The sequence below is a fragment of the Saccopteryx leptura genome, chromosome 1 (assembly GCF_036850995.1).
Source record: "Saccopteryx leptura isolate mSacLep1 chromosome 1, mSacLep1_pri_phased_curated, whole genome shotgun sequence".
In the NCBI taxonomy this organism is placed as follows: Eukaryota; Metazoa; Chordata; class Mammalia; order Chiroptera; family Emballonuridae; genus Saccopteryx; species Saccopteryx leptura.
In genome coordinates, this window is record NC_089503.1 from 253,682,707 (window position 1) to 253,702,288 (window position 19,582).

Here is a 19,582-nt window from a genome sequence, read left to right on the forward strand (position 1 = left end):
TTTGCTTTTGTACTTGGTCATTCCATTTTGACCTAGTATGGCTGATCCTGGAAATTGCATACTCAATATTCTTCAACCCTTTTATTCTTTTTGAAGTTATCAGTTTTTACTCTTCAAAGCTTTACCTGTCTAATAAGTAATTTCAGCAGAAATTGTTAAGTGCACAGGTCTTCAAGAAGTGTTTTTGTATTTTATTCTTTCTCATTGCTCCTGGCTGATAATGAAACACCCAGTGTTTTGAGAGTAAAAAAAGACCTTGTGACAAGAAAGCCGAAATTAAGTCAGTTTACTTCTGTGTGTTGATTTGGGCATGGCTGGGACTCCATTTCCCGGAACCAATTTCTTACAGTTTCTGGTTAGAGTTGTCTAAAAGAGAGAGTTTGTATGCAAAATGAAAGGCAGACTATAGAATTTCTTATTTGAGTTTAGTAAGGCTGTGATACTGGGAGACAGATTCATAGGTTTCTGGTGGACTAGTTTCCAGCTCATTTCCCTGATCATTGGCCTCACCATTCAGTACTGGCACAAGAACATTAAGTCCTTGATGTTGGTTATCGTGGAAGCAGCGGTTCCATAAACTTTCCTGTAAGTTTCTCCATTATGACCATACACAGCCTCTTAGACTTTGACAAGTTTTAGAATTGTCATCCTGCAGATGTTACACTCCCCCTGCACATCAACTGATTATATTGACTTGGCCTCAGTTTGGAGCTGGACTGTTGTCATCTGCATAGTCCAGTCCCATTATATCATTACTCAAGTGGAAAGATAAATCTGTGTAAGTTCACTGTGATCTCAAAACAAAAAGAGGTGAGGACAGTGAGGAAAATTCGATATAAGTAAAGCAAGCATCAGATAGGGAGTTATCCCATTTTAGTGGGGAAAGATATTTGATATCCTCAAACAGAAGATTTTACTCCCCCCCCCCTTTTTTTTTTTTTTTTTTTTACCTAAGATGATGCTTTATTGGTTTGTGCTTCAGGTATGTTTAGCCGCACTTTTTCCTTCTATTGTATTTTCCCTCATCTCTAGAAGTACAGTCCTGTGTTGCATACAGCACATAAATCAGCAATGGATGATGGTTGTCCCAGAAGATTGTAATAAGCTGAGACATTCCTATTGCCTGTGAATTCTAATATGTTTGCACAATGACTAAATTGTCTACTGATGCCCTTCTCAGAATGTATCCCAGTCATTCCATGGAGCCACACTATACCTATAGCACTTCCTGTCATCATTTTCTATTGTTTTATTAAGGAATATGTACAGTACTTTACAGAAGTGCTAATCCCAAGTGTACTGCTTGATGGAATTGCACATAATGTTTACACCCTGATAACTGAACACTTCAATCACTCCAAAAAGTTTATTCATCTGCCTTCTCAGCAGTTGCTCCACAGAGGAAAGCATGATTTTGATTTTCATTTTAATTATAATTTATTAGCTTTTTTCTGGGTTTATTTTAATTTTTATTTATTGATTGTCGAGATAAATGAAAAGAGAGAGAGAAAATGACTTGTTCCACTTATGCATTTCTTGGTTGAGTCCTGTATGTGCTTTGACTGTGGATCAAACTTACAATGTTGTCTATCAGGATAATGCTCTAACATACTGAGCTACCCGGCAAGAGCTTTGATCTTTATATAAATGTTAAAATATAACATGTACAGTTATGTGTTTGGCTTGTTTACTTAATGTCTGTTTGCCTTTCCATTGTCCTTTTGGCAGACACCAACTTCTTTTGGTAAATGCTCTGTATGTGGGAATGTGATTAGTGGATCAGGGTAGGCTTCAGGTGTTTCGGTAGGTATTTCACTATATCAGAAAGGCTGATTGCACCTACAATCCTAGATGCAGTGCATGAACTTTACAGTTGGTCCTGATACTTGGCCCCACACTGATTTTAGCCATTCCAACAATGTGGCAATATATTGTTTTGGTTTTAATTTGTATTTACTAGATGTGTAATGATGTTGAATACTTAAACAAATGTTTTAAAGTTTATTTATTGATTTTAGAGAGAAAGGAATAGAAAGGAGAGAGAGGGAAAGAGAGAAGCATAGATTTACTTTCGCACTTATTTATGTATTCATGGGTTGATTCTTGCATGTGCTCTGACCGAGACTGAACACACAATCATGGCATGTCAGGATAACACTAACTAACTGAGCACCGACCAGGGTTGAATACTTTTTTATGTGCTCATTGGCTGTTTGGGTATCTTTTATGAGTGTACCTTTTTAAGCATTTTACCTATTTTTATTACATTTTGAAGAGTACTTTATTTTATGTATGAGCATTTCAATAGTTCCATATGCCATGTATGAGATATATATATATGTAATAATGTGTGCTTCATACATATGTATATTGCAGAAAACTTTTCCCTGGCTTGTCTGTCACTGTTTCCATATTTGTCAGTTATAACAGGAATTTATTGGTTTGATTACTGGAAAGTCCTTGGGTGTAACTGGCTTCAGGCATGGTCGGATCCTCAGACGAGATCAGGTGCGTTTAGGGTGGTATGGCCCTAGACATGGCTGGATCCTCAGGCTGAAAATATATTATCTGGATGAATTCTGTTTCAGTGTCTTGGCTGTTCTTCTTGTATTAGCTATTCTTGGCATGCTGTCTCTCTTCATGTTGTCCCCAGGAGATCCACACTGCTTTCTTTCCTGATTGAATTCTCAGGGAGAATATAGTGATGGTCTTTTGGGACAATTTTAATATGATTATTGCAATTGAATCTGATTAGCTGACTTGCCCACTGTTATCCACAGGAATGTAAGACACTGATTTGCTTAGTACTGACATGCTCATCCACAAACCAGAGTAGAGTCTATATGTGCCTTCTCTATTCACCATTTCTTTCTGTATTACTTATAGAATCTCCTTATCAGTTTCAAAAGTAAAGCTGGGAGTATGCTTGGAATTGCATTGATTTTTATAAAATAACCTGAATGAAATTGACATCTTTACAATAGTAACTCTTCCAGTTGTTGAACACAATATAATTTTCCATTTTCCTAGGTCATCTAATTTCTTTTAAGAGTGTTTTGTAGTTTTAATTGTATAGGTATTGATTACCTTTAATTAATTAAATACCTTTAATTTATTACTAAGTATATACTGTATTTTACTTTGTAAATATTTTTCTTTTAAAATTTTTTTATTGAATTTATTGTCGTGACATTGGTTAATAAAATTACATAGGTTTTATATGTACAATTCTATAATACATCTGTACATTTTATTGTGTGTTCACTGTCAAAGTTATTTATTTTATTTTCTTATTTTCAGGCTAGTACATAGAATTGCAGTTTCTTTTTCTATATTGATTTTTTTCTCCATTTGCCTTTATAAATTTAATTACTTAATCAAATATCTATCGCTTATTTTGAATTTTGTGTATACAGTCTTGTCAGTATCAATAAAAGAAATTCCAAACTTTATGTTTTCTTTTTCTTGCCTCATTGCTTTACAGCCCTGAGTGGAAAAGATAAAAATGGACATCATTGCCTTGCTTATGATCTTAGGGGAAAGTGTTCTATAATACTCTTTGAAGTATAATAATAGCTGTAAGTTTTTCATAGTTAATGGCATCTGTTAGACAAGCACCATATATCTTTTCATAGTTGCTTCTAGTATGTGCCTTGACCAGGCAAGCCCAAGGTTTTGAACCAGCAACCTCAGCATTCTAGGCTGACTCTTTATTCACTGTGCCACCACAGGTCAGGCCCTCAGATATCTTTTTTATCATTCACATTATATGAGTTCTCAGTGTTATGAAAGGAGTGTTAAGAAGGAAGGAAAAATCCAGTCAACAAAGTATCAGAGACCCATTGTTATTTTATAAATTGATAGTTTGACCAAAATATCTGGTTTATTGAGTGATTATTCTGTGTTAGACATCATTTTTAGAGTACTTTATAACTATAAATTTACTCAACAAAAAAACTGAGAAAAGTGCTTTCTGGACCACATTTTACAGATGAAGAAAAAGTAGAGAAATAGCTTACCCCAGTTCATGTAACTTGTAAGAAGCTAAGTCTGCCTGGTTTTAGAATTCATACTAGTGCCTGACCAGTGGTTGTGTAGTGGGTAGAGCATTGTCCTGGGAAGCTGAGGACCCAGGTTTGAAACTGAGGTCATCGGCTTGAGCATGGGGTCCTGATTTTTTTTTTTTCCTGAAGCTGGAAACGGGAAGAGACAGTCAGACAGACTCCCGCATGCACCCGACCGGGATCCACCTGGCACGCCCACCAGGGGCGATGCTCTGCCGTGACCAGAGCCACTCTAGCACCTGAGGCAGAGGCCAAGGAGCCATCCCCAGTGCCCGGGCCATCTTTGCTCCAATGGAGCCTCGGCTGCGGGAGGGGAAGAGAGAGACAGAGAGGAAGGAAGGGGGGGGTGGAGAAGCAAATGGGCGCTTCTCCTGTGTGCCCTGGCCGGGAATCGAACCCGGGTCCCCCGCACGGCAGGCCGACGCTCTACCGCTGAGCCAACCGGCCAGGGCGGGGTCCTGATTTGAGCATGGGATTATTGACATAATCCCATGGATGCTGGCTTGAGACCAGATAGTTGTCTTGGGAAGATTCACTGGCTGGTCTGGAGTGCCCTGCCCCCCATCAAGGCATGCATGAGAAGCAACCAATGAACCACTAAAGTGTTGCAACTAGAAGTCGATACTCTCATGTCTCATCCCCGTCTCTGTCTCATTAAAAAATAAAAAAGAATTCACTCTTTGCAGAGACTGACTTTGCCAAGGACAGTCCTGAGTGGAAGGTGCCACAAAACTTAAAAGAAATTACAGACACAAGATACAGCAAAGATGGGACCAGGGGTATCCCAGCCTCAAGGACTGAGAACCCTGATATGCAAGTCCTCATTGTAATTCTTTATTTGCTTTATGAGCTTATTATAAAGCTCAAGTACACGAGGTAATCATCTGGCACATCAGGGCATTCTTGCTTGTAAGCATTTACTCGGGAGAGATAGGAAATGGCAAACAGTACAGATTTTTGTGCAGATAATCATATCAGGGACCTGGCATTACTGTGTCTGCACAAATGATATCTGTTTAAGGCAACATTCTATTCTCAGGCAATTTTCTGACAACCTTTACAATCAGCACATGTCATTGTTCAAAAGAGGGATTTGTGGCATAGTATTGAATACTGACATTCTTGAACCTCAATATTTAACTCAAAATACAACTTCTGAAGAGTGATTTGAAACAGTTACCATTAAAGAGCATTTCTATTTGTCACATACTATGAATTTTCTCTTTATTATGTACTTTTCTTTATATAAAAGCATGAACATTAATAAGTTACTTTGAAATTTAATTTTATGAGCAGATTACTTCTGATTTTCACATGACCATTTTCATGCAGTAAGCCTCTTTTTTTGCTCTATCTTGTTTTCCCTTGTTTTATTTTTTTTATTATGATAGAAAAACCACATTAATTTCACCCTTTCCCAGTGTCCAAGTGTCACTTATGTGCACATTTTGGCACAACAAATCCCCAGACCCCCACATCCCCACCCTTCCTGACTGAAATTACACACCAACAGCCTCACCTCTCAGCTCTGGTAACCATCATCCTACTTTCTGTTTCTATGAGTTTATCTACTTGGGAATTCTTGCACCAGTGGAACCATGCAGTATTTGTCTTTCTGTGACCTGTTTATCTCACTTAGCATGTTCTCAAGGTTCATCCATGTTGTAGGAGATAAAAGCATCTCCTATTTTATGACCCAGTGATATTCCATTCATGTAGACACCACATTTTCTTTATCCATCTGTCAGTGGGCATTCAGGTTGTATCCACTCTATGGTTGTGATGAATAATGCTACAATAAACATGGGTGTGCAAATATCTCTGAGACCCAAATTTCTAACAGAAAATTGGGATTATTTGCATTTACCTTCAAAGTAAAGCTGCTAAATTTGTCAGCAAAATACTATGCCCAAATTGGAATTGCAGACAAACACTGCATTTGGGACACTTGTACCAAACAAATTTTTATTGTTAACCTCAAATTCTATTATTTATTTATTTTTTAATTTCTTTTAATTCAATGAATTTTATAACTATACAGGTTTCAAGTGTTCAACTGAAATTTATTTTAAATGAGTATCCTGTATTTTATTTTATTTTATTCATTTTAGAGAGGAGAGAGAGAGAGGGAGAGAGAGAGAGGAGAGAGAGAGGGAGAGGAGAAAGAGACGGGGAGGAGCTAGAAGCATCAATTCCCATATGTGCCTTGACAAGGCAAGCCCAGGGTTTCGAACCGGCGACCTCAGCATTTCCAGGTCGACGCTTTATCCACTGCGCCACCACAGGTTAGGCAGTATCCTGTATTTTAATTGGTTAATTCCATCCAAAGTCATTATGAAGATTAGACATAATGTGATAAAATCTATCAGTCATATGGCAAGTTTACATCACATATGGTAGCCATTTTTATCACTTCCATATATTTCTGTTTCATACAAGATTTCAGAATTAAAACTTAATTTGATATTGCTATATTTATGATCTGGGTCAAGCTGTGATGTTGAGCATTTCACCTGACTTCTAACAAACTACCATCTTTCGGCCAAATCTAACCTGCCACCAGTTTTCATAAATATACTTTTATTGAAACATGGTTGTACTCATTGACATATGTGTTGTCGATGGCTGCTTTTGTGCTATGATGACAGAGCTGAGTAGTTATAACAAAGACCACATGGCCTATCGAGCCTGAACTATTTACTACCAGGCCCTTTACAGGAAGATTTGCTGACCCTTTCCTGGTGTTATTAATAAAATTGTTTTCTTTATGTGTGACTGTGAGGAGAAAACTAAATATATGTAAAGTGCTTAGGACAGGGTTTGGCACACAGTAAAGCATCACTATGTGAAAGTTCTGGCTATCACAATAAGAGGCCAAAGGGAAAGAACAGATTATATTCTAGTTTCGTTAAACAGGTCTTTGGTAAATTATAGCTTGTTCTACATTAAAATTTAAGCAAAACAAGAATATAGATAACAAAATGTGTATACTAACTGGAACTAGTATGGGGTTTAATGCTGGGACCTTGGAGTCATTTTCATCATAGTGAACAAATATAGAAGTTGATTTTATTGCTATTATGTTTCTAGAAGATGTAGCCTATGCATTAGGACACACAGACACACACACACACACACACACAAATATCACAAAAACAAATATTCAGATAATAAAATTTTACTTAAGAAAAACAACTAAAAACACCTAAAGAAGAATGCTAGATAATGAAAATATACAATTTAATTATTTTCTAATATGTCAATACGAATCAATTAGGAATAAATAAAACTAATGATGTCACTTTAATTAGTAACAAAAAGTTAGCAAAAAATGCACTCCATAAGAAATGAGAAGAACTCATATTAAGAAAAGCACAGCCAGACCAGGCATGGTACAGTGGATAAGGCATTGGACTGGGATTCAAAGGAACCAGGGTTAAAACCCTGAGGTTGCCGGCTTCAGCAAGGGGTCACTTGGTTTGTGATAGCCCCCTGGTCAAGGTGCATATGAGAAAGCAATCATTGAACAACTAAGGTTCTGCAACAAAGAATTGATGCTTCTCATTTTTCTCTCCATTTATGTCTGTTCCTATATGACCCTCTCTCTGAATCTCTGTCTCTGTAAAAGAAAACCAAACAAAAACAAACAAGCAAACCAAGATAAAAAGCATTAAGGTCTCCTTGCAGATATATAAGCATGTTTACATATGAAAATATTTTTATGTTCTATCATGAGAAATGTTTAAATCAAAGATGCCAAATTTCTGATAGTGTATATTTCATCACCAATATCATTCCAGAAAATTCAAATTTTAAGTGAATTTGTAACTGAAAATACTTAATCTTTATGGGAGAGCCTTCCTTTTGGTATGTGACTCAAAGCAGCCAAGTGACCTTCACCTGAGAAGAGGTAAAACTCAGAAATAATTGATCTGAACCAAGGACACTGACTTTTTCCTCCCATGTCTAAGATTGTGAAGTCTTCAGGGAATAGAGTTCATGGATCAATCTGGCTAATTGTGAGCTCTGTGCATTGAGTCTTAAGGCCAGACTACCATAAAGGATCAGTGTGTCTCTAGGCTTTTAGGGTGCCGGTCCCTGTTTAGCTAGCTTTACACCTGTGCCTCATCTCAAAAATCATCTGTGTTGGGAGGTCTGGCCTGAATCTGTCTATCTGCCAATACCAGGGACAGAGCCTCAGCAGTCAGTGCTTACCAGGCAGAAAAGGGGCAGCAGACTGGCCCTCCTTGGTCATGGACCAGCAGAGTCGCAGCCCACCACAGTGAATGTCATGGGAGACATTGACGGAAGAAGGACTGGGAACACAAATTTTTTACTGTCAAGAGAAGCAGGACAATTGGAGTAGAGAGGTGACAGGGTACCAAATGTTGTTTCTATTTCAAGCACTATGAAGTTTAGGTTCTTGGTTCTGGTGGGAGTCCAAGAACTTTCATTCAGAGTTCTGCTTTCCTCTCACAATGGTTCTAGCTCCTATAGAAATTACCCCCAGGATGACAGGAAATAGGCCTCTTAAAATGGTCTTCTAAACACTCCAAAATCAAGAGGTGTTGATGATGATGATGAAGAGGAGGAGGAGGTAGAAAATAAAGACAGTGATTCAGATGTCATGAATGGTCACCAAGGACCTACTAAGTACCATGCCCTCAGTTGAGTGTTCTATACCTTGTTTATTTTCATTTGCATAATCACTCACTGAAAGAGGAATGCACATTCCTTCATTTTACAAATGAATATAGGAGCACAGCATTCAAATATAACTTGAACTAGGGCTTGTGGTAAAGTGGGAGTGAATTCAAGTTGTGAATTCAGGCATCCAGACTCCACACAGAGAACACATGGCCAGTATTATTTCCTGAAATCCTAACTTATTTCACTTGCCAGGTCACTTCAGGCGGACCTTCTGTTCACTGTCCTCCCTGTGGGGGTTCCCAGGAGACCTCAGTGGAGAGTGATGGATGCCCTCTGCTGCACTGACTGGAGGAAGGCTAGCTGAGTTCGTGGTGCGAACCATAGACAAATCAGCAGTTTATAATTTAGGGCAGATATTTTGCTCGCCCCCACTCCTAGATTTTTCTTGAACTGTCTTCTTCCTCCTTTATTTCTGAATCATAGCCCTTCCCAGTCTAAAAGAGACATATTATGGGTGTTGGTTTTCATTGTTAAAAACAAAAAATCAGTTAAAATATGTATCTCAGCCGTACTTTTAGTTAAGACCTCTGAACTTCTGTGTTAAACTTCCTGAAGTGTTGGAAAACAGTAAAGAAGTTTAACATATAAGCATCAGAGTCTAAGAATTTAGTTTAATTTTGTCTGCTATATAATCTTGTGCTATAATGGGCAAGTTCTGGTGTCTCTAAACCTTAACATTTTCATGTTAGTTGATTTCTGTTGCCACAACTGCATTTTTCCAAAGATTAAATATAATGGAAATTCTATATACACTGAGTGTACATAGAAAGTTCAAAATAAATTTTAGATATTAATATTAATATTAAAAGTATATCTTTATGCACTTTGAATAAAATATTGTGTGATTTGAAGGTATGCATTTCCCTCCATTTCTGACAGGACATTCTATTCTGTCCTTATACCAGTAGATACTGAGTAAGTGAACAGGAAATGACTGAATCATATTAATTTATTTTTATTGATTTTAGGGACAGAGGTGAAGGGAGAGAGAGAAAAAAAAGAGAGAAGAAAACCCATGGATTTGAAGTTTGACTTAGTTGTGCAGGCCCTGGCTGGTTCGTTCAGTTGTAGAGCATTAGCCTGGTGTGTAGAAGTCCTAGGTTTGATTTACAGTCAAGGCACACCAGTGAAGTGACCATTTGCTTCTTCACCACTTCTTTTCCCCTTTCTCTCTTTCTCTTTTCCCGCTCCCGCAGCCATGGCTCACTTGAGTTTACCCTGGGTGCTGAAGATGGCACCATGGCCTTGCCTCAGGTGATAAAACAGCTCGATTGCCAAGCAATGAAGCAATGGCCCCAGATGAGCACAGCATTACCCCATAGAGGGCTTGCAGATTAGATCTTAGTAGGGGCTCATGGAAGAGTCTGTCTCTCTGCCTCTTCACCTGTCACTTAATAAAAAATAAAAGAGCCCTGGCCAGGTGGCTCACTGGTAGAGCATCAGCCCGGTATGTGGAAGTCCAGGGTTCGATTCCTGGTCAGGGCACACAGGAAAAAGCCCATCTGCTTCTCCACCCTTCCACCTTTAATTCCTCTTTATCCCTCTCTTCCCCTTCCACATCCAAGGCTTCACTGGAACAAAGTTGGCCCAGGCAGTGAGGATGACTCCATGCCTCAGCCTCAGGCACTAGAATGACCCTGACCGCAACAAAGCAATACCTCAGATGGGAAGAGCATCGCCCCCTGGTGGGCATACCGGGTGGATCCTTGTCGGGCGCATGTGGGAGTCTGACTGCCTCCCTGCTTTTAACTTCAGAAAGATACTAAAAGAAAAGAAGAAAAAAAATCAAAGACTTAGCTATACACTCACTGGTTGCTTCTTTATTTTTTTTTAAATTTTTTTTACAGAGACAGAAAGAGAGTCTATCTCAGAGAGAGGATAGATAGGGACAGACTGACAGGAATGGAGAGAGATGAGAAGCATCAATCATTAGTTTTTTGTTGCGACATCTTAGTTGTTCATTGATTGCTTTCTCATATGTGCCCTGACCGTGGGGCTACAGCTGATCAAGTAACCCCTTGCTAGAGCCAGTGACCTTGGGTCCAAGCTGGTGAGCCTTGCTCAAACCAGATAAGCCCACATTCAAGCACGCAACCTCCGGGGTCTCGAACCTGGGTCTTCCGCATCCCAGTCTGACACTCTAGCCACTGCGCCACCACCTGGTTAGGCATTGGTTGCTTCTTGTACATGCTGAAACTTGGAGAAAACCCACAACCTTGGTGTATAAGAAAAATTTTCACCCACTGAGCTACTTGGCCAGGGCTGAATCTCTTTAATTTCTGATTCCTTAGAGCCTATACCTTTGCACAGAGTAGGCAACAAAAACAAGAACAAAAAAAACTTTTTTTAACATTAAATAAACCCTTCGTTCACACAAACACAGAGTAGGCAAGAGGCTTCCACCCCCGACTGCTTTTCTCCCTGTCCTTTCATTCCTTCCAGCAATATTTCACAGGAGTACAGAAAAGATGCAAAGGGGATTATGTACATCTATGACATAAACTTCCTCTGAACCTCTTACTTTCTTTTTATAAGACATGCATCATTCACTTTCAAAAAATTGTGTTAATTTTAAATAATAAAAACTTTAAAGGATGGAGAAGGGCAGGATCAATCTGACTTCATGGACTGAGACACTTTTAGGATTTCACATTCAGGATGTCATGTCATTCCATGTTCAAGTTTCCTGGGACAGGGAAGGCTTTGATCTCTCTGCCATGTAATGATATAGAAGTCATTAAAAATTTCTTGTGGTTAAATTTATTAATAAGTAGTTACTGCAATAACAATTTAATTCTGATTAAAATATGGTAACTAGATGTTAATTGCCAAATTTAAGGGCACATTTTCCTCCCCATTTCCTGGTAAAAATGTCATCAGAAAGATGCTGTGATGTTTATACACACTCTAAATTTGCTGTGTGAAAGATGTGGGACTTAAATGTTTATCTCCTGAGTCCTGACTCAGGACTCTGTTCCTGAACTAGAGCTGAACAATTTTTTTTTCATGCCTGCTTTGTCCTTTATCAGGAAACAGAGACAGAATCATTGGTTCCTCCTATTGGGACTCAGTGAAGTCACTATGAATAAGGGAACGGAACAAGTCATTTACAGGGGTCTTTCTAAAATAAATATTTTATTTTATAGAATTTTCTATAAATAGTATTTTTTTTTCCATTTCATTTGGAAGTCTGGTATGTGCAAGCAACATTTTGTCTATAAATTGAAAAATTCAATGACATGACTATCCTGACATGACTATCACTAGACAGACTTCAGGAAATGCTGGTTCTAGATCTCAGCAATAAGAGCAGGTAATTGATTGTATCTGATTTTTTGAGAAAAATTTAGGTAAATAATAGTAATATTTAATGTGCACTGATTTTTACAATGTAAGAAACTATACCTCACATATATCTTACTGACATTCTCACGTGTGTGATATGGAGACATAAAAGAGTTTGCATAGAATTGTCAGTATAATAAATTAAAAAATAAAATGAAGTCTATCCCTCTGGCGATATTACACATCTGCTTAAAAGTTTAAAAAAGATGCATATACTTTATAGAAGGAGTAAAAATATAAAATTTTAATGAGAACATTTCAAAAGAACATGTGTAGTATTACAGTTAAATTTTCACAAAAGTTGCTTATGAGTACAAAATCAATCCTAACACCATAAAAGTATAAGCAGAAATATATCCCCACCAAATTCCCTGACAGTGGTTGACTCTGTGGGACAGGGATAGCAACAAAACTGAAATTGCATTGGTAATATTGCAAATCTCTATATAAGTTCTGCAAAAGTATTACTTTTAATATAGTGAGTGGATGTCAATGATAATAATAGATATTATTAATGAGACTTCCACTAAGTGCCTGGGAATGTTCTAAGGCAATGACTCTCAGCTCTGGCTGCATATTAGATCACCATCAGACTCACATGTAGAAAGTCTGGTATAACTGGTTCTAGGATGTGGCTAAAACAGTGGTTCTCAAAGTGTGTGCCAGGACACACTGTTGCATCCTAGAAGTTTTCCAGGTGCACCTATGGTATTTCAGAGAAATATGTGCCTGTTGGAGACCAAAAAAACCAACAGGTTTTTGGAGTTCAGATTTTTGGGGGACAGAGGTTTGGGAATTGACTGTAAACTGCCAGTCTGCTCAAACTCCACCTCACTTTCCTGATTAGGTTGCAAAAGGGTGTTAAGCTGTGGTGCTGGATTGTTTTAACCACCCCCTATGTTCCCCTGAAAGACTGGAGGCAAGTTTCTTCCATCCTTTTTTTGGTGTAAAGTTAAGATGATATGGGCCCTGGCCGGTTGGCTCAGCGGTAGAGCATCGGCCTGGTGTGAGGGGGACATGGGTTCGATTCCCAGCCAGGGCACATAGGAGAGGCGCCCATTTGCTTCTCCACCCCCCCCCCCTCCTTCCTCTCTGTCTCTCTCTTCCCCTCCCGCAGCCAAGGCTCCATTGGAGCAAAAGATGGCCCGGGCGCTGGGGATGGCTCCTTGGCCTCTGCCCCAGGCGCTAGAGTGGCTCTGGCCGCGGCAGAGCGAAGCCCCAGAGGGGCAGAGCATCGCCCTATAGTGGGCAGAGCTTCGCCCCTGGTGGGCGTGCCGGGTGGATCCCGGTCGGGCGTATGCGGGAGTCTGTCTGACTCTCTCTCCCCATTTCCAGCTTCAGAAAAATCCAAAAAAAAAAAAAAAAGAAAAAGTTAAGATGATATGTATAGTGGGAGTTTTCTGCACTTGGTAAAATTCTTTTTTTTTTTTATTCTTTACTTTTTATTTTTATTTATTCATTTTTAGAGAGGAGAGAGAGAGGGGGAGAGAGAGAGAGAGACAGAGAGAGAGAAGGGGGGAGGAGCTGGAAGCATCAACTCCCATATGTGCCTTGACCAGGCAAGCCCAGGGTTTTGAACCGGCAACCTCAGCATTTCCAGGTCGACGCTTTATCCACTACGCCACCACAGGTCAGGCCACTTGGTAAAATTCTTGAGTTGCCTTGGAAACATGAGCAAAGATCTCATGGATTTGCTAATGGCCCACTTTGCCCTATAAATAAAGCAAGATGTGGTTTTTAGGCATGCTTTGTTCTTGCCAGCAGCAACTACAGGGCCCTTCTAACTCCATATATTCTTAATCCCGCACTGTTCCCACTTGGGACCTGAAATTACTAGCTGTGCTTGTTTGCAGCATATGCCCAGATATAAAAATATATATAGTTACTCTATTATACCATTTTATTATGGAGATACAGCTTTTTTTGTTAACATATCATTATTATATTTATTGTTAACACATCATTATATTATTTTTATATAAATCCACCCAAAGAATGGATAGATTTCTCATATAGAAGCGTGATATTGAAGAATCTGATTCTGGAAGTGAGCAAAAGTTAAGTGTAAATAAAATAGGACTTGAAGGCTGAAGGGCAGAATTTAATTTATAGCATTTTCCATCACTTAACACTGAACAGTATGATTGGATTAGAAGCCCATTCATGAAATCTTTAAGTAATTTTGGTTTAACATTAACAAAAGAAGAAGAACTGGCAGCTATATCTACTGATCGTGGATTGGTGATTAAACATAAGAAATTGTCTCTTGAAGCCTTTTGGATTTCTATAAAAGAAGAATATCTAAAAAAGCTTTGAACATTTTATTACAATTTTCAACATCCTATTTATGTGAATTAGAATTTTCTACCCTCAACACAATTAAAAGTAAAATGAGAGGAATTCTTCAATGTATTGATGAGAAAATGAGAGTTTGTCTTTCAAATAAATGCCCAAACACTGAAGAAATCACCAGGACACGTCAGGCTCATGTTTCTCATAAACACCCAAGAATGAAAAAACTTAACACATTTATGCCAGGACCTTCCAAATTTAATAAATCTTACTAAGGATGTATCTATATATATAAAAATAACATTTTTGTAATTTTTTTTTTATTTTTTAACCTCTCTTTTTTACAAATTCTAAAAAGCATAACTCAAAAAGTGTAACATAAAAATGTTTTTTAATGTCAGAATAAATTTAATTTTCTTGTATTTATTTATTTAATTACAATAAAAGCACGCTTGGGCTTTATATATTTTTTCTTTAATATTTGACTTAATTATTATAACATATTTCTCAGAAATTTGTATATAGTGTGCTTAAAATTATTTATAAGATTGTAAACACTTCCCAACTTCAAAAAGTTTGAGAACCACTGGGCTAAGAGCATCAGTAGATTTTAAAAGATCCACAGATGATTATAACAGCCAATAGGGAGTGATAGTTACTGGTTTATATTTATTTTAATTTAATTTCTTTCAACAGTCCTGTAAAGTAGGTTTTATTTTTATCTCCATTTTAATGATGTAAAAATTGTCCAAGCTTTTCTTATATTATTTCCTGTGCTTTCTTCCTTTGCATTTTCTCAAATTAATTCCATTGCTTCCTGTCAGGGGAAAGAAAGTCTCAAGTTGTCCTCAGGCACCTGGTGTACAGAGAACTGGAATTCCTGTTAATTGGCAGGTTTGACATAAAACATTTTTAACTAGGCTTAAGGAGACTGAGTTTCAGACATCCCTTTGGGACTCCTCTTGGTTGTAAAACTTCCACTGGAAATAATGTGGTTGATTTCATGAAGAAACAATGCTTAGGATGAGGAGCATGTTTAAACACTCTAACAAACCACTACATAAAAGAGAAAAGCAAAGCAAAGAACAGTTTCAAACACAAAGACTCTCTGGGATTGTAGAGTGTTGATAAGAATAACCCTGCATAAAAAGCCTAGGATTCAATGAATATCTAAAAAGATTTTTAAAAGAAAACAAATATTTGAGAGGGTATTTGTTAGCATTTGGGATGAATATTGGAGAAACCAAATAAGAATAAAAATTCAAAAATGTAACAGTTATATAAAGATTCTAATTGATTAAATATAACCAGCTTTAATTTAGAATACAGTTATGTTAGGAACACGTATAAATATTCCAAATCAAAGAAATTGTGTGCATTGTATTTAGGTAAATTAAAGTATATTTGCTTTTTGTGTATTTTAACTGGAATGATTTTGATTTTTTTAATGAAGAAAGATATTTCTTAATCCATACATTTTTTCAAGGGAGGAAAGTAAAATTTACTGTGTTCATGACTTTATTAACTTCATTAATTTAGTAGCTCTATAGTAGATATACATAGAAACAGGTAAATAGCCAAAAAATCAATAGGAAAAAAATTCTCTGAGATTGAGTTTGTCACCAATAAGAAATTCTGCCAAAGTCCTAGAGTATGTGTTCCATAATCCAAAATACAGGCTCAGTGATAACTGCCTGTTCAGTTGTTTCATCTATTCTAAGCCCCTTTTCTTTTTCAGCAGGTGTCTCAGCCCCATAGAAATAGAGAATCTAACACGTGTCTCAGAATTCTTCCTCATAGGTCTCTCAGATGATCTGGAATTTCAGCTTTTGCTCAGTGGGCTCTTCCTGTCCTTGTACTTGGTTACCATGTTGGAGAACCTGCCCATTATCCTGCTCATCAGACTCCCACCTCCACACTCCCATGTACTTCTTCCTCTCCAACCGGTTCCTGGCTGACCTCTGTTTCATCTCTATGACAATTCCAAAGATGGTAGAGGACATCCAGATTTACAGCAGAGTCATCTACTATGGGGGCTGCCTGACTGAGATGTCTGTTTTTCTTTTTCTTTTTTTGGAAGCATAAACAAACTACTGTTGACCATAATAGCCTTTGAAAAAATTGTGGCCACCTGTAACTCTGCATCACCTGGTCATCATGTACCTATGCTGCTGTGGTCTGCTGGTTTTAGTGTCATTTATCATCAGCTTTTTGGACTCCCAGCTGCACTACTTCATGATTTTATATCTTACATTCTTCATGGATGTGGAAATATCACATTTTTCTTCCATGACCTCTCTCAGCTACTCAAACTTGCCTATTTTAAAATCCTTAACAATAATACATTGATCTAGTTCATTGGTGCCATCTTAGGTGGTGTCCCATTCTCAGGGATCCGTTCTCTTGCTATAAAATTGTTTGCTCCATTCTGCGAGTTCCATCTTCAGGTGGGAAGTATAAAGCCTTCTCCACCCGTGGCTCTCACCTGTCGGTTGTTTATTTTATGGAACAGGCTTTGGTGTGTACCTCAGTTCCGCTGTCTCAGTTTCTCCCAGGAAGGGAGCAGTGGCCTCAGTGATGTACACGGTGGTAATTCCTATGCTGAACCCCTTTATCTATAGTTTGAGGAACAGGGACATGAAGAGGGCCATTCAGGGGCTTTTCAGAAGAACAACCTAATCTCAATACCTGTCCCATCTTTTTTGATTTACAGGTTGGAAAAGACATTAAAACATTCAGATTCCTGAATCTCAAAATTCTACCATTTTGCTTTATAATTTTTGTAGTGCTGTGCATTCCAACCCTCACAGGGTCTCATATTGGAATATTGCTTCATTTGCTATATATTTAATGGGCTCAAGTGATTAAAATTGCATGATTGAATCACATTATAATTATAGAGTGTTCTTTATTTCTCTTTTGTTCCTAGCATCCTAGAGAAATGCACTAGTTTTTTTTGTTTTCTGTTATTCTAATAATTGCAGTTCTTAACCCTTTCTAAAATTCATGGCTATTGTTCACAGAATTTTCATGTTTTTCAGATATCTCTTTATGCATCTTATGTATAAGGATGTATGTAACTGATTTTTAGCTCTGGCTTCATATCACAGTCATCTGTGTAACTTTAAAAATGTTGATGATTGTGTCTCAGCACAGGTTATAATTTAATTAGACTGAGGTATATTCTTAGCATGAATATTGAAAAGTGATCTAACTTGATTGGCATGAAAAACCAAGGTTGAGAACTACTGATCTGACTACATGTTTTTTTCAGTGATGACTAGTGTGTTGGATCCTTTACTGCTCATGAACAGGTGCTGGAGTTCTTGTAGCCATCTGAGCTCAGAGTGGGAGCTTATGAAAATTCTCCCTAGCAATAGGCAGTGTGATTTTCCCTAATAATTCTGATATTTCTTCACATATATATTTTGTGTTTTTTTAAAATTAATTATTTATTAAATTAATTTTTTGTGACAGAGAGACACACAGAGAGGGACAGATAGGGACAGACAGATAGGAAGGGAGAGAAATGAAAGAAGCATCAATTCTTCATTGTGGCAACTTAGTTGTTCATTGATTGATTTCTCATATGCGCCTTGACCGGGGGGCTACAGCAGATGGAGTGACCCTTTACTCAAGCCAGTGACCTTGGACTGAAGCTGGTGAGTCTTGATCAAACCAGATGAGCCTGCACTCCAGCTGGTGACCTTGGAGTTTTGAACCTCGGTCCTCCGCATCCTAGTCCAATGCTCTATCCACTCTGACACCAGCTGGTCAAGCCACATATATATTTTCATACATACAGCCAGTCATTTGTGCTGGTCATCTAGCTCCAAACTCACCTTTGTTTGCCTAACCTTAGCCAAGGGTAGTTCTTTTCTTTCCCTAATAACAGTATTTTTAGGACTTCACTTTGACAACATTCTTTTTTGTGTCTTCTCTTGACAAATCTGACTTTGGGCTCTGATCTATGTCCACTCTATAGGACACAGGAAAGACCCTTTTTTTTAGAGATGTTTCTATTTCTGAGGCAGTAAACTAGGGCTCTCTGAAAACCCACCAAACAACTATTTTAATCTACTTGGCCTTTGGTCATTCAGCTAAATTGTCTAACAACTGCACTGGTCAGGAACTTTAATACTGGAGAAGGGAATGCCCTTTAGAGAGAATAAAGCCATAGCTGCAGTGAAAACACATACCTCTCTTTAAAAGTTTCTAAATTAGTGTTAGATTTATTCATCTTTATTAACTGAAGTTAGATTCTTTGCATTTGTTCTATCATGGATCCATAAGGAACTGTGTCTTTGTTTCTGAAAAATGAGGTATTAAAGAGTAGCACTGGGAATTTGCCAGAATAATTGTGATGATAAATTTTGTGTCAACTCGGCTGGGTAATGGTACACAGATATTTGGCCAAACATTATTCTGGATGTTTTTCTGTTAGTGATTTTATTTAATTGAGACTAACATTTGGATCAGTAGACTTTCAGTTAAAGCTGATTATCCTTTATAATTTGAGTGGGTTTCATTTAAACAGTACAAGGCCTTACTAGAACAAAGAATGACCTCCTAGGGGGAGCAAAAAGTGTAATAGCAGACTGCCTTTGGACTTGAATTGCAACTTTTTTCCAGCAAAATTTGGACCTAACAAGTCTCCTCAATTGCGTGAACCAATTATTAAAAGATATTTCTATATATAAACATACACATATCCTTTTGATTCTGTTTCTCTAAACAACAAAAATAAGTATAGTAATATTGTCTTTAAAAATCATTTAACTGGAACTATTGACATTTAGGAATAAAATAAATGGCCATTGACAGTTAAATGAATAAGAAAACTGGGATTAATATAATATAGATAAAAAAATACTATTTATTCTGAAGAAAATATATTGTGCCATTTTTAACAATATGGGTGAAGTTCAAGGACATTATGTTAAATGAAATGGGCCAATCACAGAAGGACAAATACTGCATGACTCCACCTCTGTGATGTATCTCAAAAAGTCAGCTTCATAGAATCACATTGCAGTGGTGGTGGCTGCCATGGGTGGAGAGAGGAGAATATGGAGAACTACTAATCATAGGGCATAAAGTTTTAGGCAGGGGAGATAAGAATGCCTTTGAAACCTGCTGTCCAGAATTTTACCCAGAGTTTACGACCATAT

The 19,582-nt window shown here is 37.7% G+C and overlaps 1 non-coding gene and 1 pseudogene across 1 annotated transcript; one reads left to right on the plus strand and one right to left on the minus strand.

Annotated features, from left to right (window-relative positions):
- The first annotated feature begins 2,482 nt into the window (after positions 1-2,482).
- Positions 2,483-17,090, plus strand: LOC136388286 (olfactory receptor 7E178-like; annotated as a pseudogene).
- Positions 4,441-4,516, minus strand: TRNAG-GCC (transfer RNA glycine (anticodon GCC)). The gene has a single exon. It is a non-coding gene; the product is annotated as a tRNA-Gly (tRNA).
- Positions 17,091-19,582: the final 2,492 nt, after the last annotated feature.